Genomic DNA, 21579 nt, shown 5'->3' on the forward strand with positions numbered 1-21579 from the left:
TAACCCTTCTCTGGTACCTTCATAAGAAAAGTCTCAAAATTAGTCATTTCAGGTAAAATCATATCTCTACCAAACACATGCTTTACCAAGGATCGAATTTGATAATAAAGAAACAAAGAATTCTTATCAATACCATAACTGTCCCTCATCTGATCAAAAGATAAAAATTTACCTTCTTTAAAACAATCTCCCAAATTTTCCACACCTTTAAATCTCCAATATAATAAACTTCGATTATGTATTGAGAAAGAAAGTTGATTATTATACAATGGAGTCAAGACCAACAATTCACCACTAGAACCTACCATTTTATTTTTCTTTGTCCATAGCTTCATTAAATGTTTTAATATAGGCACATTATGGTGCTATAACAAATTTACATTCCACCTAAACAAAAACTGATGTATTTCAAGTTCAAAAATATTTGCCATCTCAATTTTGGCCCAACTCAGGGGCCGTTCCAAATCCATCAATGAACTAATAAATTTAAGTTGGGCTGCTTCATAATAATTTTGAAAATGTGGTAAACGTAGTCCCCCTAGGTCATATTTCCAAGTTAATTTATTCAAGGCTACTCTTGAAAATTTACCGCTCCATAAAAACTCCCTAACCATTTTATTCAAATCTCGAAAAAAAATTATCAAGTAAATACAGAATAGATTGAAATAAATATTGTATACGTGGAAAAATGTTCATCTTAATTGTATTTATTCTACCCAATAAATTAATAGGGAGATCTTTCCATTTAATCAAATCAGTTTTATTTTTTTATTAACGGAACATAATTTAATTTATATAAAGATTGATAATTAACATCCATGATTATACCCAAATACTTAATTCGATCTGTCCATTTCAAATTAAGAATGTTTTTATAAGCTGAATAATCTCCTTCACTCACCGGTAATATTTCGCTTGTTTCTCAATTAACTTTGTATCCAGAAAAACATCCATATTGCATCAAACACTCCTTCAAATGCAACAGTGATTGAGCTGGATTTGTTAGGTACACCAATACATCATCAGCAAATAAATTAATTTTATATTCCTCATCTAAAACTTTAATACCTTGTATCTGTGTATTCTGTCTTATCAACTGTGCCAAAGGTTCGATCACTAATGCAAATAAAGCTGGTGATAAAGGACAACCTTGATGAATAGATCGGGTCAGTTTAAACGGTTCCGAAATCAAACCTTTCATCAATACTCTTGCTATCGGTTTACTATATAAAGTCTTTATCCAACCAATAAAAAATGGACCAAACTTAAATTTCTCCAAAACTTTAAACAGAAAATTCCACTCAACTTTATCAAACGCTTTTTCGGCATCTAAAGATATCACCATCGGATGGTCTGAAGATTGTCGAAATCTATTAATCAAACTAATCATACATAAAATATTATCCGAGGCATATCTATTCTTTATGAAACCTGTTTGATCCATATGAATCAGCTTAGGTAAAAACTTAGCCAATCTATTCGCTAAAATTTTAGCTATAATTTTATAATCTACATTCAACAATGAAATCGGTCGATATGAAGATACTTTCAAAGGATCTCTATCTTTCTTTGGAATTACTCTAATTAAAGCACTAGAACAAGACTCAGGCAATTCATAATGTTCTCCAACCTGACGTAGTACATCTCCAAACACTGTAGAGAGGTCATCGTAAAAAAATTTATAAAATTCAACCGAAAATCCATCATCACCGATTTACCGTTCGGCATTTCCAACATAACCATTTTAATTTCTGAGTCAGTAAATGGTGCTTCCAACTCCTGTATATCTACATCCTCTAATGTCGGTAAGTTCAACTGTGATAAAAAAAAAGATCAATCGATCTATTTTCTTGTTTTCCATCAGATGTATATAACTTTTTATAAAATGAACAAAATTCATCATTAATCTCACAATGTTTATACGTAATAAACAAATTCTGTCTAACAGCATTAATAGTCCTCAAAACCTGTTCCTTCTTTAATTGCCATGCCAATACCTTATGTGCTTTCTCTCCCCATTCATAATATCATTGTTTAGTCCTGTTAATCATACACTCAAATTGATAAGATTGCAAAGTATTATATTCCAGTTTCAACTTAGACAATTCTATTTTCTGATCTTCTTTCACATCTCTCTGAAACTCCTTTTCTAACTCACTAATCCGTTTCTCTAACTCAAGATTCTGATTTAATCGATTCTTTTTTATTTTAGAAGTATAACTAATTATTTTTCCTCTCAAATAAGCTTTCATAGCATCCCATACTACAAATTTACTATGAACAGAATTAGAATTTTCATTCAAAAAGAAATTCATTTGTTTTTTCAAAAAATCAATGAATTCCGTATTTTTTATTAACATTGTATTAAACCTCCAACATCAGGCCATTTGAATTTTCTCAGAAGTTATATACGTGAAGTATAACAAAGAATGATCTGAAATCACCCTGCTTTTATATTCCGCTTGTTGTATTTTCCCCTGTAAATGTGACGATACTAAAAAAAAATCAATCCTTGAAAACGATTCATGTCCAGATGAATAAAAGGAGAAATCCTTCTCTGTCGGATTAAGACATCTCCAAATATCCACTAAATTGAGATCATTCATCAGCGCTTGAACCTGAACTGCCATTTTAGATTTCTTAACTTTCTTCGGGGACTTATCTAATAAAAGTTCCAAAACACAATTAAAATCACCACCAACTAAAACATTCTCATTAGCTTGACCCAGATATAAAAATGCATCAGAGATAAATCTTTCATCATCTTCATTTGGGGCATAAATATTAAGTTAAGTCCACAATTCACTAAAAATCTTACAATTTAATTTAAGAATACATCCTGCCTTTTCCTCCATTGATTGTAATTCAAAAGATAAATTCTTATGTATCAAAATTGCTACACCTTTAGCCCTGGAGTTAAATGAAGAAAAATATACATGCCCTACCCAATCCCTCTTCAATTTCATACTTTCCTTAACATTCAAGTGTGTTTTTTGTAAAAAAAAGCGACATCAATTTTCATTTTCTTAATATATGCCAAAATGCGTTTACGCTTAATCGATGTGTTTAAACCTCGAACATTAAAAGTAGCAAACCTCAACTTTGACATATCTACTAATATTACTAAGAACTAATAATATCTATATATAAAAATTCAAAATAACATAAATAGGCCCTCCAATAGGAGAAAAAAAAACCCGCAAATTAAAGTCTAAATAAAATAATAATGAAAAAAAAATAAAGTAAAAAAAAACCCAGAAAACTACCAAAAGGTAGTAATCCCTAAACCAAACGTGGGTGTGGATCACCCAGCAGTGGCTGATGACTAATAGAACATAGAACAAATCTCTCCCTCCCCAGCCAAACAAAGAATAACAACAAGATATCATAATGACATAAAAATAAAGTAAGAATAAGAAAGTTCTTCTATTCATCCAAGAGATTCCAAACTTGGCGACCCCATTTTAGGAGAAGTTAGACTCTTTCCATTCCCATTTCTACCATTTGTTCCATTTCCAGAACAACCAGATTTTTCTTTAGGAGACAATGGTGGACTAGATCTTTGTCCTCATACATCTGGCAACGAATCAGCAAAAATCATTGCTTCACACTCATTCTCAAAAAACCGAGATTGAAAATCTCCACAAAACACCTTCAACACTGCCGGATAATGAAAAGTAGACTTATAGCCTTTACGCCACAAAACTTCTTTAACTATATTAAATCGACGCCGACGCTGAATAACCTCTTGACTCAAATCGGGATTAAAAAAAACTCTACTATTCTGAATCATTAACGGAGCTTGTCGTCTCGCATTTTCCACTGCTAGACGAAGTATTGTTTCTCTGTCCAAATAATTCAAGCATCGAATTATCACAGGTCTCGGTGATTGATCAGGCAGAGGTCTTCTTCTTAAGGCTCTATGAGCTCTTTCCAATACCAAGCCTCCAGAGAAAAATTCTTGCCCCAATATTTGTGGAATCCATTCTGTAAAAAAATGAAGAGGATCTTGATCTTCCATACCTTCCGGCAAATCAACAATCTTCACATTGTTTCTTCTACTTTGATTCTCCAAATAATCTACTTTCCTCTCTAACTCCTTCTCACGTTCTCGCAATTCTTTAATGGATTTTTCCACCTCCATCACTTTTTCTGTATTAGAGACCACTTGCTGTTTACATTCCAAAAAAGCAGGCTGAATTTTTTTTAATCTTCAGAAAATACTTCCATTCTTGCATTAACTGTAGTGAATTCTGACCTCATGCTATCTTTCATTTGAGCCAACTCTTGCAATATCGGCTGAGTAACAGTACTTAACAAGTTAACTTGTAGTTCAGAAAGACCCAACCCTGTTTTCTTTAACGTAGTGTCAGAACCAGATAACTGCAGCTCCTGCTGCAGCTCAACAGCAGGCATTTTAACAGATTTACTGCAAGTTTGAACTCCCAGCGACGACACCCCGACTTCCTCAGAGGGTTGATGCTGATTTCCCCCCACAACTCACTGTTGTTTCAAGAATTCACGGATAAGATCAAACTCTTCAGGTTGGAGTACTGCCTGAGTGGTTTCAAACAATGGAATCATTTTTCTGTGAGCTCCGTCTGCCAAAGTTGGCAGACTGCTAAAATCAGGATCCACTTCCTGGGAACATGCATCTTCCTCCTGAGAACAAGTAATTCCAGCGATATCCTTCTCCTGGTGAGTAGTAGTCATTTTTCCAGCTCCCACAGGCAATCTTTGTGACTTAGATATGGAGAAAAGCAAATCTGAAGTCATAGCAAGCTTTTTTGGCCCTAAATCTTCAACACTCCAAAAATGTAGTTTCTTCTGCACTTGAGAATTAATCTTTTTACCATTAATGGCCATAACAGTTCCTTGATACTTTAAACTAAGTTTTTAAAGAGTTTAAACTTAAAAACAAAGAGTTAAAAACGGGTTCTTAAAAGTCTGGCCAGAGAGGTCGAGATTACACATCTAGACTCTAAGCCGTCTTGCCACGCCCCCCGTTAATGCTAACTTCTGTGCGCAGTACAAGAATTGCCTGCAACCAGTGAGGTTGGACTGTGATCCAAAGAACTTTTCTAATTTTAAATACACATTACACACACCTGTACTTAGTATTAGAGGGGGGATTAAGTAGGTTAGGTAGGTTAAGTAATAAGTTAGAGTTTAATCCTGTTTCTTGTTCAATTCTAATTAAAAACTACATTTGTTTAAGTAACCCCTGTGTTTTGGTGCATATCTATTGCTGCTGGTTTTTGGGGTCGTCTGGTCTTCGTAACATGACTCAGAGTAATATTGAAAATTAGGTAATTATAAACCACCCAATACATATTTCCATGTTAATTTTTGTAGTGAAACTCCCACCATTTTATCTTTCAACAAAATCTTTCTTATCAAAGAATTGATATCCTTAAAAAAATTATAAGGACCTTACATGGAAGAGATTGAAACAAATACTGAATTCGAGGAAAGACATTCATCTTTATACAATTGACCCTTTCAATGTTATAGGTAAACCCTTCCATCTGTTTAAATCATCTTTAATTTTAGCCATTAATGGTAAATGAATGTAAGTAAATTATCAATAATAATACCTAAATATTTAATACGGTCAGACCATCTAAACCTCAATCTGTCTACAATAATCCATTTCTGTCAACAGCATAATTTGACTTTTATACCAATTAACCTTATAACCAGATAATACCTCATACTGTTGCAAATGTTCATGTAAATTCACCAAATTTCATAAAGGATTAGTTAAAAATATCAACACATCATCTGCAAACAAATGTCTTTTATATTTATTACAATTCACTTTAATCCCTGTTATCACATTATCTTGCTTGATCAATAACCAATGCACACAAATCTGGTGACAAAGGACACCCTTGTCTAGTTGATCTAGATAGTGTAAAAGATCCATTCATCACTACTCTCACTGTAGGATTTTTATATAAAGCCAACCAATAAAAAGAGGCTCAAATTTAAAATTTTCCAAAACTTTAAACAAAAAACCCAATTCAACTCTATCAAAGGCCTTTTCAGCATCCAAAGAAATTACCATCGGTTGGTTGGGTTGCTGCCGTGAAGTATTAATTAAAGGAATCAACTTTATTATATTATCTGCTGAATAACGGTTCTTAATAAAGCCTGCTTGGTCCTCATGGATTATATCAGGTAAGTATTTTGCTAGTCTATTGGCCAAGACCTTGGCTACTATCTTATAATCTACAATTGACAAAGAAATATGTCTGTATGATCCCACATTTGAGGGATCCCTATCCTCCTTAGGAATCACAGTAAATAACTGCTTTAGAAAAAGAATCTAGTAAAGAACCAACATCAGCTGCTTGATCCAGAACATCCATCAACAAAGGAACTAAAGAATCTTGAAATTCCTTATAAAATTCAGAAGTAAACCCATCATCACCAGGGGATTTACCAATTGGGATATTTTGAAGTGCTTCTATTAATTCACTAACAGTAATACCAGCATCTAAGTATTTTACATCCCCATCATTTAAAGTAGGCAAAGTTAAGCCAGCTAAAAAAATCATCCTGTCCTACTTCAGAATTATACAACTTTTCCTAGAACCTCCAAAATTCATCATTGATTTCCTGAGGTTTATAAATGATTTTCGACTGATATCTAATAGTATTTATTGTCCTTGTTCTATTTTTAATTGCCATGCTAAAATTTTATGCACTATCTCCCCTAATTCATAATACCTTTGTTTAGTCCTCGATATAAACTTTTCAAATTTATAAGTCTGCAATGAATTATATTTAACTTTTAAGTTTACCAACCATATTTTTTACCCTCCGCTGAAAAACGCTGTAAATCTTTCTCCAAAACTTCAATCTCTTTCTCCAATTTGCAAACTTCAGCTATTCTCCGCTTCTTAACTTTAGCTGTATAACTAATAATTTGTCCCCGTAAATAAGTTTTCAAAGCATCCCATAGAACAAATTTATAATCAACTGAATCCACATTTATCTTCAAAAAACTTTGACTATGGTGCCGTATAAACCTACAAAATTCCGTGTTTTAATTAAGAAAGAATTAAAATGCCACCTATACATATATATATATGTATTCCCCATCCTTTCTGATGCACAAATAATTAATAACAAAGAATGATTGGATAGAGATCTCGATTTATATACAGCTTCCAGAATTCATTTTTCCACATTCGCTGATATTAATAAAAAAACAAATTATTCTTGAAAAGGAATCATGCCTAAATGAATAAAATGAAAAATCTTTTTCTGTAGAATTTAATTTCCTCCATATATTCAACTAAATTCATCAAAACCATCAACTGTTTAACTATCTTGTCCTAGTTACCGTTTTAGGAGATTTGTCCAATAATTGATCAAAACAACAATGAAATCACCCCCTATCATAATTTTATCATAAGCCTGATTCAAATTTAGAAATAAATCTGCCATAAATTTTTCATCATCAACATTTGAATCATATACATTCATTAAGGTCCAACATTCTGAAAAAAATTGTACAATTAACAATCAATAGCCTACCAGCTGCTTTGAAAACTGATTCCAATTTAAAAGATAATTTCTTATTAATCAAAATAGCCAATCCTCTTGCCTTAGAGTTAAACAAAGATGATACTACTTGCTCAACCCAGTCTCTTTTCAATTTCTGATGTTCTTCAGTCAAGTAAGTCTCTTGCAAAAAAGCTACATCAACTTTCAACTTTTTAAGCTAAGACAATAAATACTCTTTTTCTTTTAATATGATTATTTAGCCCGTTAACATTAAAAGTAACAAAATTTAAACTAGCCATTTAAAATTTTGTCAATCCCTCCACTATAAATGGTGAAGTACCTCCACATGACAACAATGCACAAAGAATTAAATTGCACTTCCATAAAAGATAGATAAATAAAGAAAAAGCCCATAATAAGAAAAAAAAACAATATATAAAAAAGAATACTTGAAGGTATTACTGCCCTCGATTACACAGGAGTGACAAATGCCACAAAGTGGCCGACGACTTCGGAAGGATCCGCAGTTGGACCACCCCCCTCCCAAACAGAACAATCAAAAAAAATTTAATACATGTTATCATCTCAAGTATGAAACTCTTCTTCCAAATCACAATTTACTTGATCATCAGCAATACCAACTTCAATCAACTGACAAGGTTCTATATCTCATTTAACGCTTCTTCCCTTAGGAGTATGCTGCTGGAAATTCTGACCCTGTTTATTATCAAGTAAAATATTAGCAAATTCCACAGCCTTTGCATCATCTGAAAAAAAAGTTGAGACTGATATTCCCCAAAAAAAATTTTAAGATTGCGGGATAACGGAAAGCAAATTCATACCCTTCCTTCCACAGAACAGCTTTAGCCAAATTAAATTCTTTACGCCATTTAATCACCATTTGACTTAAATCGGCATTTCTTTTAAAACCCTGTTATTTTGAACAAGCAAAGGTCCCTGATGATTTCTCACATTCTGCACTGCAAGTCTCAAAATCAATTCTCTGTCCTGATAATGCAGACAACATATCAAAATAGAGAGCAGTGGTTGTCCAGGAAGTGACTTCCTCTGCATCGCTCAGTGGGCTCTGTCCAGTTCTAATCCATCTGTAAAATAAATTATTCGCAGGACCTCCAGAATCCATTTTTGAAAAAACTGAATCAAATCCGGTCCCTCAAAGTCCTCCAGGAGACCTACTATCTTAACATTATTCCTCTGACCTTGATTCTCCAAGACATCCATCTTCTTCAATAATTCAGTCTTTTTTTTAATCTCCCAGTCAGTAAATGAATCTTCCATATGTTCCATCTTCTATGGACAGAATTCAACATCATCCTTACAACTAACAAACTCTTCTTCAGTCCTTTTAAATGTATCTTGAACTTTATCCACAGCTTTCAAACATTTAGCCACATCCATTTTAATTGTAGATATTTCCCCTTTCATTTCCACAAGTTGCTCCTTCACAATAGAGAAACCTGTAAAGCCAAATCAGCATTTGATGGTGACTCTAATTGGGAGGAGCCAGGCACTAACTTAGCAATCTGGCTCACCCTAGGCCTACCCTGATACACTGCAGTTTCCTCTTCAGTTAAATACTGCTCTTCCTCCAATTCAGCCACATCCCTTTCCTCCTCTGTTGGGGAGTCAGCTGGTGTGACGCAACTGCAGGTGCAGATGCTCCCTCCCCCCCAGCCCAGGTTCACTCGGCCGATGGAGATCAGGTCCCCCTGCAGCTCACTTCTTGCCCCGAAGTCGACGGGCGCTGCTCACCGGTACCATTTTGCTCGTCAGGATGGGAGGTTGGTGCCAGTGTAGAAAAATGGACTGCCATTGGGATGGAATCTGCATAGTAATTGAGTCTCCAGGCTTCATTGTTAAGGTAGGCCAAGTTTCTTCTGACATTATTACTGATTTTATAACTGTTTTCTTTGTTGCTTGAGCTTTCATTTTTCTCATTGTTGGTAGTTTCACTCTTCAATGATATTATCTATAATTTTTAAGATATTTTGAACATTTTAACATGGGTTTTTTAAAGTTCTGCCAGAAGGGGGTGTTTTTCACATATTCTTACTACACCATCACGCCATGCCGCCCCCCCCCCCCCCGCCCCATCAACCTCTTCATGGAATCCTTGATCTCTCATTGACCCCAAGCATATGAAATAAATAAATAAATAGATTTTGCCACTTTTAAATTTATCTATAGCCTAGACATCTATCAACCCCTTGGATAGTCCTATTGTCCACTTTCCTGACCCCTGCTTTAGAGGCTTCCAGCTCCAGTGGACAAGAAGAAGAACATGAACTATGTTTTGAACAAGGAACAATGGCTAAAAAGGTGGGGAAAATGAAAGAGTCCTATGTATATACTGCTGAAAAGAAAAATTTATTAAGAATTTCCAGTAATCTTGATGTTATCTTTTTTTGAAAATGTTAAACTATACAATAAAAAAAAATAACAGAATACATATGTGATATTTTTTGTAAATAATACCCACTACAACTCCCAACCCATCCCTCCCCACCTCCCTCTAACTACCCCCAAAAAGGAAGAAGAGAGAAAGAGGAGATCACAAAACATAAAACTCATCAATCAGTTGCCATGTTTCAGGACAACACCACTAATGTGTGGAAAGGAGATTAACCCCATATAATCCAAATACAGACTCCAAGTTTTAACAAAAAGAATAGTTATTATGTAAATTATATGTTATTTTTCCAATGGAATACAAGATCTCTGAGTACTCAAATTAGTCTCATTTTTTCCTAATTTTCAAACATTTTCTAGCCACAGTTAAAGCCAATCTCAAAAAATCAAATTGAAATTAATTTAATTTTAACTCCAAACTCAACCTCTTAATATAACCCAACAAAAAATACTAAAGGATCAAGTGGAAGCTTAAATTTAAAAAAAAACTTCTAAAAATTCCTTAAATCTATTCCAAAAAGATTTCACCATCTCACATAACCAAGTAAAATGTAAGAAAGAGATCAAAAACATAAATCTGAGGAAATAAACTTGTATTTCCTTAATTTTTCCATAGTTAAATATAATTGATGTAGAAAATTATAATGAAATGTATACCTTACATTTACAATCTTAGTCATACTATCCTCACATAGGTTCATCCAATCATCCTGAGAAATAGATACAGCCATATCTTTTTCCCATTTTAATTTATATTTATGAACATCCATCTTAAGCATTTTATTCTGTAATAAAGCATACATCTCAGATATAAATCCTTTCTTGCCACCTTCAGTAAGTAAAATTTCAAATTTAGACCGTCTAGGTAACCGTAAAGTGTGCCCAAAATTATCCAGCAATAAGGCTTTAATTTGATAATAAGAAAAAAAGAGTATTCAAATATATGTCATATTTCTCTGCCATTCTTTGTTATGAAGCAGGATATTTTATTTCATGTCAATCTTCTACCAATTTTATGCCCTTTTGATCCCATAACCTCAGAAGTTGATTATTAAGTGTAAAAAGACAAAGCTTATTTTGAAACAAAGGGGTTTTACCCAAAAATTTACCTGAGAACCTATAGTTTCACTTTTTTTAATACCACAAATCCATTAAATGTTTCAACACAGTTAAATTATAATTACTCAATAACTGAGGATTCCATCTATGAATAAACGGATCCATCTTCTTCTCACCAATCTGAGATCATTCAATATTAGCCCATATCAAAGATTTATCCGCTTCAAACTGTGCTGATTCATAATAATTTTGGAAATTAGGAAGTTGCAAATCTTCTAATGCATACTTCCAAGTAAATTTCTGTAATGAAACCCTTACCATTTTATATTTCCATAAAAACTTGCTCACCAAATATTTTATGTTTTAGAAGTGTTGTCTTACAACGTGTTCAAAAAAAGAAAACAGAAATGGATAAGGAGGAAAGGTGGTGATGAGGAAGCGGAAAGGAAAGGTAAACAAAGTATGAAATGGCCATTTTGAACTATATGTCTATAATTATTAACAGAATACATAACCAAATCAAAAGGAAGAGGCTGTTAAATTTACTGAAGAAAGTAAAAATTGATATAGCATTCGTGCAGGAAATACATCTAACTGAAGTGGAACACAAGAAATTAAAGAGAGACTGGGTAGGGCACGTAATGGCAGTATCATATAATTCAAAAGCCAGAGGAGTAGCTATATTAATCAATAAAAATGTACCAATCAAAATAGAGGTGGAAATAATAGATCCAGCAGGGAGGTATGTAATGATAAAGTGTCAGATATATTCAGAATTTTGGAATTTGCTCAATGTATATGCACCGAATGAAGAGGATCAAAAATTTATGCAAGATATCTTTTTGAAGATTGCAGATACGCAGGGGAATACACTGATAGGAGGGGACTTTAACCTTAATTTGTACTCAAAGATGGACAAAACTGGACAAAAGACTAGCAGAAAGAACAAAGTAACCAAATTTATGGTTAAATCGATGCAGGAAATGCATCTTATATATGGAGGAGACAACACCCAAAGGAGAGGGAATACTCATATTTTTCAGGTAGACACGAGACATACTCAAGGATAGACCTGTTCCTGTTGTCAGCCCACATCCAAGGGAGAGCTAGAAAAACGGAATATAAAGCTAGATTGTTATCGGATCACTCAAGCCTGTTATTAGCAATAGAGCTGGAGGACATCCCACCGAGAATGTATAGATGGAGATTAAACTCCAAGCTACTTAAAAGACAGGAATTTTAGAGAATTAATTGAGCGACAAATTAAAATGTACTTTGAAATAAATACGGAATCAGTGAAAGATAAATTTATACTATTGGATGCAATGAAAGCATTCATCAGAGGGCAGATAATAAGTTATGTAACTAAGATGAAGAAGGACGACAATTGGGAAACAGAACAGCTGGAAAGGGAAATAGCATGTACAGAAAAAGAATTAGCAACAAGGGAAGATACAACAAAAAGAAGAGAATTGGTGGACAAAAAAATAAAATACGAAACACTACAAATGAAAAAGGTGGAGAAGAACATAATGAAAATAAAACAGAAGTATTATGCTAGGAAAAAAAAACGCACAAACTACTAGCTCGGCAACTTAAGACAGAACAAACTAAAAGGATGGTATTAAGCCAACGGAGATCAATGAAAACTTCAAGGAATTCTACGAGCAATTATATCGAACTGAGAACGAAGGGAAAGAAGACAAAATAGATGAGTTTCTAGCTAAAATTGAACTACCGAAATTGCAAGAAGAAGAGCAAAATAAATTAATAAAACCATTTGAAATAGAGGAAATACAGGATATATTAAAAAAAACTACCGAACAATAAAACGCCGGGAGAGGATGGACTCTCAATAGAATTCTATAAAACATTTAAAGACTTATTAATACCTCCTCTCCTGGAAGTAAAGAACCAGATTGAAGAAATACAAAACATGTCAGAATCATGCAAAACAGCAATAATTACAGTAATACCAAAGACGGGGAAAGATCCACTAACACCAGCATTGTATAGACCAATATCTCTACTTAACACAGATTATAAGATAATAGCTAAACTATTAGCAAACCGATTGGCCGACTGTGTACCAAAAATAGTAAAACTAGATCAAACTGGATTTATTAAGAAAAGATGAACAACGGACAATATCTGTAAATTCGTTAACTTAATCCATGCAGTGCAAGGAAACAAGACACCAACAGTGGTGGTTGCCTTAGATGCAGAGAAAGCCTTTGACAGAGTAGAAAGGAATTATTTATTCAAAGTACTACAGAGGTTCAACTTACCAGAGAAATATATTAATTGGATTAAAGCATTATATAAGGGACCATTGGCGAAGGTGACAGTAAATGGACAGTAAAAATCAAACCAATTTAAATTAAGCAGGTAAACTTGGCAGGGATGTCCACTATCTTCCTCACTGTTCGCGTTAGCTATAGAACCACTAGCAGAACTGATAAGAACAGAAAATAAAATAAGAGGGATAAAAATAAAAGAGAAGGAATATAAAATCAGTCTATTTGCAGATGACGTCATTGTATACTTAACAGAACCAGAAATATCAATAAAAGAATTACATAAGAAATTGGAGGAATATGGAGAAGTATCGGGGTACAAGATCAACACAAATAAAAGTGAAGCAATGCCAATGAATAATGCGGATTGCACAAAGTTTAAGAAGGAATCACCATTTAGATGGCAAACACAACCAATCTGATACCTAGGTTTTAGACTAGATAATAATCTAGGCCATCTATACAAACTAAATTATCAGCCATTAATGAAGAAAATGCAAGACGACTTAGAACATTGGAAAGATTTACCACTCACACTGATAGGAAGGGTAAATTGCATTAAAATGAATATCTTCCCAAGGATACAATACCTATTCCAATCGTTACCAATTCACCTAACAGAAAAATTCTTCAAGGAGCTAAAGAAAATAATAAGGAAATTCTTATGGAAACCGAGGATAGCGCTAGATAAATTAACAGAATGGTACAAACAAGGGGGCTTACAGCCACCAAACTTTAAGAATTATTATAGAGCAGCAAAATTAAGATACCTATCAGATTTTTATCAAACAAGGGAAAAATCAGATTGGACCAGATTAGAGCTCGATAAAATAGGGGAGAAGGTACCTGAACATATACTATATAAGTGGGATGAAAAGCTGGTGCAACATAGCAATTCACCAGGACTGCACCATCTGCTCAACATTTGGAAGAAGATTCACGTAGAAAGGAATAAAACAAATTATCAACTACCAAAATTAATATTGATGCAAAATCAACTAATCCCCTTCACAATAGATAACCTTTTCTTTAGAGAATGGGAGAGAGAAGGGATCAAAAGAATAGAAAATTGTTTTTCAGGAAATAAATTATTATCTTTTGAACAAATGAAGTGCAAATATGATATAACTCACAGGACAATGTTTGCATAGCATCAACTGAAAACCTACTTGAAGGACAAATTGGGAAGCAGGCTGAGGTTACCAGAAGGAAGCAATTTTGAATATGTGATTCTTTGGCTTGGCTTCGCAGACGAAGATTTATGGAGGGGTAATGTCCAGCTGCAGGCTCGTTTGTGGCTGACAAGTCCGATGCGGGACAGGCAGACACGGTTGCAGTGGTTGCAAGGGAAAATTGGTTGGTTGGGGTTGGGTGTTGGGTTTTTCCTCCTTTGTCTTTTGTCAGTGAGGTGGGCTCTGCGGTCTTCTTCAAAGGAGGTTGCTGCCCACCCACCGAACTATAAGGCCCCAAGATGCAAGGTTTGAGGCGATATCAGCCCATGGCGGTGGTCAATGTGGCAGGCACCAAGAGATTTCTTTAGGCAGTCCTTGTACCTCTTTGGTGCACCTCTGTCATGGTGGCCAGTGGAGAGCTCGCCATAGAACATGATCTTGGGAAGGCGATGGTCCTCCATTCTGGAGACGTGACCTACCCAGCACAGTTGGATCTTCATCAGCGTGGATTCAATGCTGCCAGCCTCTGCCATCTCGAGTACTTTGATGTTGGAGATGAAGTCGCTCCAATGAATGTTGAGGATAGAGCGGAGACAACGCTGGTGGAAGTGTTCTAGCAGCCGTAGGTGATGCCGGTAGAGGACCCATGATTCGGAGCCGAACAGGAGTGTGGGTATGACAATGGCTCTGTATATGCTGATCTTTGTGTGTTTCTTCAGGTGGTTGTTTTTCCAGACTCTTTTGTGTAGTCTTCCAAAGGCGCTATTTGCCTTGGCAAGTCTGTTGTCTATCTCTTTGTCGATCCTTGCATCAGATGAAATGGTGCAGTCGAGGTAGGTAAACTGGTTGACCGTTTTGAGTTTTGTGTGCCTGATGGAGATGTTGGGGGGCTGGTAGTCATGGTGGGGAGCTGGCTGATGGAGGCCAAACATTTTGGCAGTTTCTGCAAAACAGGATGTCAAGCACTGAAGAGCTGGCTCTGAATGGGCAACTAAAGTGGCATCATCTGCAAAGAGTAGTTCACGGACAAGTTGCTCTTGTGTCTTGGTGTGAGCTTGCAGGCACCTCAGATTGAAGAGACTGCCATCCGTGCGGTACTGGATGTAAACAACTTCTTCATTGTTGAGGTCTTTCATGGCTTGTTTCAGCATCATGCTGAAGAAGATAGAAAAGAGGGTTGGAGCGAGAACGCAGCCTTGCTTCACGCCATTGTTAATGGAGAAGGGTTCAGAGAGCTCATTGCTGTATCTGACCCGACCTTGTTGGTTTTCGTGCAGTTGGATAACCATGTTGAGAAACTTTGGGGGGCATCCGAGGCTCTCTAGTATTTGCCAAAGCCCTTTCCTGCTCACGGTGTCAAAGGCTTTGGTGAGGTCAACAAAGGTGATGTAGAGTCCTTTGTTTTATTCTCTGCACTTTTCTTGGAGCTGTCTGAGGGCAAAGACCATGTCAGTAGTTCCTCTGTTTGCGTGAAAGCCGCACTGTGATTCTGGGAGAACATTTTCGGCGACACTAGGTATTATTCTATTTAGGGGAATCCTAGCGAAGATTTTGCCTGCAATGGAGAGCAGCGTGATTCCCCTGTAGTTTGAGCAGTCTGATTTCTCGCCTTTGTTTTTGTACAGGGTGATGATGATGGCATCATATGTGATTACAGACACAATGATAATTAAAAGATTTATACCAAACATGTACATCAAACTGCAAGAGAAAGAGAATGAGGAAACAAGCTGTAAACCCAAACAAAAATGTGAACAAGATCTAACATAAAGATAAAGAATGAAACATGGGAAAAGCTATGCTCCAGAACTATGAGAAATGCAATAAACACGAGGTTATGCATGATACAATATAATTGGTTACACAGGCTATACACCATGCCCCAAAAGTTAAATAAATGGGACCCAACAGTATCAGACAGATGTTTTCGCTGTAAGAAGGAAATGGGAACAACAGTACATGCAATTTGGGCATGTGAGAAAGTGGAAAAGTTTTGGGAAGATCTAGATCAGGTATTAAATAAAATCATAAAAAAGCAACATACCAAAAAATCCAGAGATCTTTCTACTAAGTAATATAAGAAGTAAAGAACTTGGACTCGATTTGGATGGAGCACAAAAAAGATTTATTATGATAGCCTTAGCTGTAGCAAAAAAATGTATTATGTCAACCTGGAAATTAGAAGATAGCCTGAGAATACAGAAATGGTACATAGAAATGGATAAATGTATTCCATTGGAAAAAAATAACATATAATTTAATAAATAACATCACAGTATTCGAACAAATTTGGGAACCGTACGTGGAACACAGCAGAGAAGTCCTACCACGGACCTCCACCACCTAAAATGACAGAAGGAGAAGAAGACAAAATGAACTGACCCAGTATGTAAAAGTAGATGACACAAATTTCTTGTTTATTTTCATTGTGTAATGACATTGTTTAATGGGTTTAATGTATCATATATGTTGAACGTTGAGTGGGTGGGGAGGGAGGGTGAAGGAGGGAGGGAAGGGAGGGGGAAGAAAGGGAGAAAATGACACTGTATATTCAAGAGGGAAATGTTTGTGTGCAGTTTGGTCAGTATGGTTCATAGTGTGGAAAAATAAAAATAAAAAATTAAACTTGCTCTTTAAAATTTTTTGAGGAATCTTACAAAGAATAGACTGAAAAAGATACTGAATTTTAGGAAAAATATTCATTTGATACAAATAACATGTCCTATTAATGTAATAGGTAGATCTTCCACTGATTCAAATCATATTTAATTTTAGATGATAAAGGAGAGTAATTCAATTCATATAAATGATTATAATTACCAACTATCTTAATACCTAAATACTTAATCCGATCTGACCATTTAAATTTCACAATATGCCTACACGAAGAATAATCCATTTCAGCTAGAGGCATAATCTCACTCTTTTCCCAATTAATTTTATAACCCGATATTTCATCATACTACTTCAATCATGCAGACTCCTCAAAGAACTCAAAGGTTGTGTTAAATATATCAAAACATCATCTGCAAACAAATTTATTTTAAATTTATCAGATTTCACCTTAATGCCTTCAATATTACTATCTTGTCCAATCATCTGACCAAAGGTTCATTAATAAATGCAAATAGAGGTGGTTAACATAAAAGGTGAAGATACCTGTCCATTTGTCACAACTCTAGCAGTAAGATTTCTATATAAGACTTTAATCCAATCAATAAAAAAAGGCCAAAGTTAAATTTCTCCAAAACCTTAAATAAAAAGCTCCATTCTACTCTATCAAAGGCCTTCTCTGCATCGAGTGAAATAACCTCCATTGGTTGGTTAGATTGCTCCTGACTTCACAATATTATCTGTTGAATATCAATTTTTAATAAAACCCACTTGATCTACATGAATTAAACCTGGTAAATATTTAGCCAACCTATTAGCTAGAACCTTTGCCATAATTTTATAATCTATATTCAATAAAGAAATAGGTCTATAAGACCCTACTTTTAATGGGTTTCCTATCTTTCTTAAGAATAACTATAATAATTGCTTTAGAAAAGGAATCCAGAAAAAAAATGAACCTCTGACACCTGTTTTAATACATTCATCAATAAAGGAATTAATAAATCCTGAAATTCTTTATAAAATTGAGAAGTAAAACCATCATTTCCTGGAGACTTCCCACTAGGCATAGATCAAAGTGCATCTGTTATTTCTTTAATAGTAAAGGAATCATCCAAATCCTTAATATCCTTATCATTCAAAAAGGGTAAATCCAAATCAGATAAAAAATTATCATATTTAGCTTAATCTTCCAACACTTCAGAAGTATACAATTTTTCATAAAATTTATGGAACACATCATTGATTTCCTGAGGTTTATATGTAATCATTGAATCATATCTAATACCATTTATTGTTCTAGAAGCTTGTTCTGTTTTTAACTTCCAAGCTACTACTTTATGACCTTTTTCACCCAATTCATAATATCTGTAATAATTTCTCAAATGTATAAGTTTGTAATGAATTATATCATAATTTCATATTAACTAAGCATACTTTCTTAGCTTCTGAAGAATTTTGTTGTAAATAATTTCCCAAAATTTCTATCTCCTCCTCCAATCCAACTTCAGCTATATGTTGATTTTTTGTTAATTTTGACAATATAACTAATGATTTTTCCCCTTAAATAAACTTTTAAAGCATCCCATAAAACAAATTTACTATCAACTGAACCTATGTTTATTTTCAAAACATGCTGTATTTAATCCCTCATAAATTTACAAAATTCAGCATTTTTCAACAGCAAAGAATTAAATATCCTGCGATAAACATTCTCAATTCTCTCTGAACCAACACACGTTATTAATAGCAAAGAATGATCAGACCAAATCCTACTTTTACATTCAGCCTTCAAAAACTGGCTTTGTAATTCTGCTGATACTAAAAATAAATCTATTCTGGAGTAAGAATCATGATGAAATGAATAAAATAAGAAATCTTTCTCTTTAGGATTTAACCTCCATATATCTACTAAATTCATAATCTTTCATTAATGCCATTAATTGTTTGGCCATTTTGGTCCTAATTACTGGTTTTAGAGATTTATCTAATAATGGATCCAAACATAATTTTTTCATATGCCTGATTTAAATAAAAACAGAATTCAACATAAATTCCTCATCATTTATATTAAGAGCATAAATATTCATTAAAGTCAAACACTCAGAATTTTTTTTACAATCAACAATCAAAAGCCTATCAACTGACTCAATAACTGATTCAAATTTAACAGATAACTTTTTTATTAATCAAAATAGCCACACCTCTTGCTTTTGAATTAAAAGAAGACCCTATAACTTGCCCAACCCAATCTCTTTTTAATTTCTGATGTTCCTTTTCAAACAAATGTGTCTCTTGCAAAAAGGCAACATCAACCATCCATTTTTTTAATATGCGCCAACACCCTTTTTCTCTTAATCATACTATTAAGCCCATTAACATTAAAAGTACCAAAATTTAAATTAGCCATTAAGACATATCAGTAATAACATTACCACACATGGCAAACCACCTTCCCATGGCAACAACACAAACAAGGCCAAAAAATCTCAAAAAAGAAAGAAAGAAAACCCCATTAAAAAAAACCCAACCAAAAAAATTACTGTAAGCAGTATTACCCTCCTCGATTATATGGGAGGAACCAATGCCACAAAGTGCCTGACAATTTTGGAAGGATCAGTAGCTGAACCCCAAACAGAACGACAAAGAGTAATATATAAAAAAATCATTTCAAGTATGAAATACTTCCTCCAAATCTCTATTAACTTGATCATTATCAATTCCAATATCAATCAACTGTTGAGATTCTATCTCTCGCTTTCCATTCTTCCCCTTCAGAACCAAAACAGGTTGTTGAGGAAACCTTTCTTGATTTTGCACCTGCTTATTATCAGGTAAAGCATCATCTAAAAGCAAATTTGTATCCTTTTTCCACAAGACAACCTTAGCCGAATTATATTGTTTACGATGTTTGATAACTGCTTGACTCAAATCAGCATAAAAAAGACTATTTTTAACTACTAAAGAGCCCTAATTATTTCTCGTATTTTGAACAGCAACTCTTGAAATCAACTCTCTATCTTGATAACGCAGACATCTAATCAAAATAGAATGTGGAGCTTGACCAGGAAGAGACTTCCTTCTTATTGCTCTGTAAGCCCTGTCCAGTTCCCAACCATTTGGAAAATATTCTGTTCCCAAAACATCGGGAATCCACCTCTGAAAAAACTGAACTGAGTCCGGACCTTCAAAATCTTCTGGAAGACCAACAATTTTAATGTTATTTCTTCGACTTTGATTCTCCAAAGCATCAATTTTATTCAACAAATCACATTTCTGAATTTCCCACCAGTAAATGAATCTTCCGTCGGTCCCATCTTTTCTTTGCATTGTTCCACATCATCTTTACAATCAATAAATACTTCTTCAATCTTTTTAAATTTATCCTGGACCTTATCAACCACTTTCAAACATTTTGCCACATCCAATTTAATAGAAGATATTTCCCCCTTCATATCAGCAAGTTGTTCCTTCATAGATGAAAACCCTTGACTCATCTGAATTGCCAAATTCTCCATCTGCTTAGTTAAATCAATATCTAATCTGAATGATGAGAATCAGACTTAAACGTTAAAGCCTGTTTAACCATGTGCCTACCCTTGTATATAACAGTTTCCTACTCCATCCCTTGATCTTCCTCTTCTTCCAGTCTCCATATGTCTGCTTCCACCTCCTCCATTGATATTGAAGTCACATCAGTCTGACTACGGGTGCGGACATCCCCTCCCATCAGTCCAGGATCGCTGGACCAAGAGAGATCAGGTTCCCTGGCAGCTTGGGCGATACCCGACATAATGCATTTCGTGCATGCGCAATTGTTCTTCTTGGTCCAGAGGAGGATGACGTCGGGTGCTGGCGCCATCTTCCGCAGCACTGCGTGAAGTTGGTGCCAGTGTAGACTGAATCCTACTGGAGGACTAGTGCTATGGACGAGGATGAGGAGAAATCGAGTCTGAAGGCTCCACTTGTAAGGTAGGCCCATACTCTTCAATGCATGGTAGCTGTTTAGTAGTCATTTTCTTTGCAGGTTGAGCTTTTGTTTTCTTCATAGCTGCTTCATAGCTTCTTCTAAGATACTTAACAGAATATTTAAAATTTACTGAAAATAATTTTTAACCTTTAAAATAGGTTTTGAATAGTTCTGCCGGGGAAGGTGCTTTCCCACATCTTCTCCCTACACCATCACGCCATGCCCCCCCCCCTTGATGTTATTAATGGAAGTTAAAAAATGTGCAGAGGGTATATTTGAAAATTTAAAAAAATTACAAAAAAGGTGGAAAAAATGATGCAGCAAGTGAACAGAAAATTTAAAGAGGAAGAAAATTAATGGGAATGAATTTGAGATTCAAGGCATTACGGAGCAGATGAACAAAATGCAAGCTGAAACAACTGCAACAAAAGATCAATTAACACAAAAAATTGACATTTTAGAAAATTTTAGTAGGAGGAATAACATAAAGATTGTTGGACTTAAAGAAGGTGATGATGAA

At 34.6% G+C, this 21579-nt stretch overlaps 1 long non-coding RNA gene across 4 annotated transcripts in view; it reads left to right on the forward strand.

The window, feature by feature from the left end:
- Positions 1–21579, forward strand: part of LOC138738989 (uncharacterized) — a 90569-nt gene that overhangs the window by 61495 nt on the left and 7495 nt on the right. Inside the window, exons 5-9 of one of the 4 annotated variants that reach the window (XR_011341932.1) lie at positions 9313–9400; positions 9727–9858; positions 11375–11458; positions 16753–16861; positions 20739–21061. This is a non-coding gene — a long non-coding RNA (uncharacterized lncRNA). Of the gene's footprint in view, positions 1–9312; positions 9401–9726; positions 10351–11374; positions 11459–16752; positions 16862–20738; positions 21062–21579 lie in introns of those variants that run through there. The other 3 variants (XR_011341933.1, XR_011341934.1, XR_011341931.1) reach the window with 3 other exon arrangements.

This window comes from Narcine bancroftii, chromosome 7 (genome assembly GCF_036971445.1).
Source record: "Narcine bancroftii isolate sNarBan1 chromosome 7, sNarBan1.hap1, whole genome shotgun sequence".
NCBI lineage: Eukaryota > Metazoa > Chordata > Chondrichthyes > Torpediniformes > Narcinidae > Narcine > Narcine bancroftii.